Genomic DNA, 2,363 nt, shown 5'->3' with positions numbered 1-2,363 from the left:
CACAATAGTATCTACCTTGTAGGGATGTTATGAGGATGAAATGAGTAAAAATAAAGCCATTGGAATAGGGCTTCTCTCAGAATGAGGGCTAAGTGTTGGCTGCTGTTATTATCTGAGGGTCACCCAACCCTGTGAAGCTGACACCCCATCCTCTATGCTCCCCAGAGAATGGGGCTGGGGACCTGGAGGGAGGGAAGGTCATGGGCCTGGGGGCTGTGGATCTTGGACAGAAAGACCTGGGCTGATGGGGGTCACTGGCAGTAGGGCCTGGGGCTATTGTCTAGGAAGGGACCACAGACCCAAGCCAGGCCTGGGGGCAGGGGCGGGTAGAGTGAAGCAGCATGGGGTCCTGGGTTGTGGCACCCCATTCTTGGGGTCTGCAAAAATACCTCCTTATCTACTGCCTGAGCTCCTCTGCTCTCCTGAGTACCCACCCACTGTGTTGTCGAGGTTTTGTGTGTTCAGGACAAATATGGTGCTGTCTAGGGGGAACCAGCCATGCTGGTTATCTCTGGGGTTTGAGGGGCCCTGCCCCGCCCCCCCCTTCAGTTCACGGTTCACCACGTCCCTCCTTCTCCCTTCTCCTCTCTTCTCATTTATTTCAGCTGGGCCTCCCCTCATCCCCAGCCTCTCCTGGCTCCTGCACCAGAGTCATCTTCCTAAAGCACAGCACAGTTTAGCCTGTTCAAGAACCTTCCTTGGCTTCTCATTGCCTGCGAGTCAATCAGACATCTTTGATAGGCATTCAGGGCCCCTTATAATCTATAATCTATAATCTCATCTAGCCCACCCTGCCTTCTCACACCGTGACTTCTACTCTCCTCATCCTTAAAGGCCTCATTCAGTTGTTCTCTCCTCCATGAAGAATTCCCTGGCAAACTGGCCACCCCCCATCCCTGTCATTATATCAGTTATCATTAGTCTCTTACCACATTTGGGAACAGCCTGTTCAGTGGGTAGGGGAACTGTTCAGTGGGTAGGGGAACAAAAACATGGGCTTTGATGCCAGATTGCATGGTGGAATCTTGATTTGGCCGATCACCAGCTGTGTGGCCTTGGGCAAGGTAGTTAACCTCTCTGAGATACAGTTTTCTTATCTGCTAAGTGAGATTAAAGCTCTTATTACACAACTTGGGTTGTGTAATTCCTCCCCATGACCTCTCCTTAGAGAGGCCTTCTGCCACCACCCTCTAAGTCACTGGCCCCCTTCTGCTTTGTCTCACCTTCTGTTTATTTTCTTCTAGGGCTTACCCCAATCTGTGATTTTCCTACTTTTGATTTGGTTGTCAACTCCATGAGGATGGGTCTCTTGTCTCTGGGATTATGGGAGATGAATAGCCTTGAAAAGTGTTAGTCCCTGGCCTTGCCTCTTCCATCTGCTCATCTGGGAGCCCCTCAGGGCAGGGGCTGTGGCTTTTGCATGTCTGCATTCTTAGCACCCAGCACTGTGCCTGGTCCAGAGTGGGCCCTTAGTCTGTATTTGCTGCCTGCCTCCCCATCCTTGTTCTTCCCCCCTCTTTATCCTCACAGCTCCCTGTGGTCTCTTGATGGCTTCTAATGTATATCAGGCTGAGCCTGGCATCTCCCAGACTGCGAGCGTCCTGGGGGCAGGCCCCAGGTTTCTGCCACTTACTTTGCTTCTAAGCCCAAGACAGAATTTTAAGTGGGAATTTGGGGTACCTTTCTGGCTGTAGTATTAGAGGCCCTGGCCATGCCCTGAGCATCGCCCTGGGTGGTAGGACAGTGACCTAGAATGGTATGATCTAGCCTGAGAGACTTAGAGAGGGCCAGGAGGTCCCCCTGATGCCCAGGTGCCCCTCTCAGGTGGGGGAGCCTGGGCTGTGAGTTTCCTGGGGTGAGTGGTGTCCACACGGTCTAAGGAAGCCTCATTTGGTTCACAGGAAAATTGGTCCCTGAACATGGCTTGTCCCTTCTTAGGCCAAACCAGAGGTCTGGTCAATGGGAGAGTGCCATGGCTCCATGTCACTCACTCCACTGCTGGAGAGTGGACCTCTGGCACCAGGAAGCAGGAACCAGAGTGTTAGTATGTAGAGGCTGGCCTGTGAGGCTGTGGTGCCCAGCCTGGAATCAGTCTGCTGCTGTGCGGATGAGGGGAGGGTCTGGAGAAAGCCACCTTGGCAGGGATGGACCCCGGGGCTCCACCCTCCTCCCACCCACGGAGCAAGGGAGGCCGGATTCACCCTCTGCAGGAAGAGGGAGAGCCGTGCTCTTCGGATTTGAAGATTTATGAATAAAACTTCAAAAAGTCATTTTGGGAACTGATGTAAGAATTGCTGGCATCTTATTTTGTCAAGTAAGGACATAGGATAATTTAAAAAGATTAATTTCCCATTACTACATCC

Source organism: Equus caballus, chromosome 20 (assembly GCF_041296265.1).
Source record: "Equus caballus isolate H_3958 breed thoroughbred chromosome 20, TB-T2T, whole genome shotgun sequence".
Classification (NCBI taxonomy): domain Eukaryota; kingdom Metazoa; phylum Chordata; class Mammalia; order Perissodactyla; family Equidae; genus Equus; species Equus caballus.
This window is presented reverse-complemented; position numbering follows the sequence as displayed.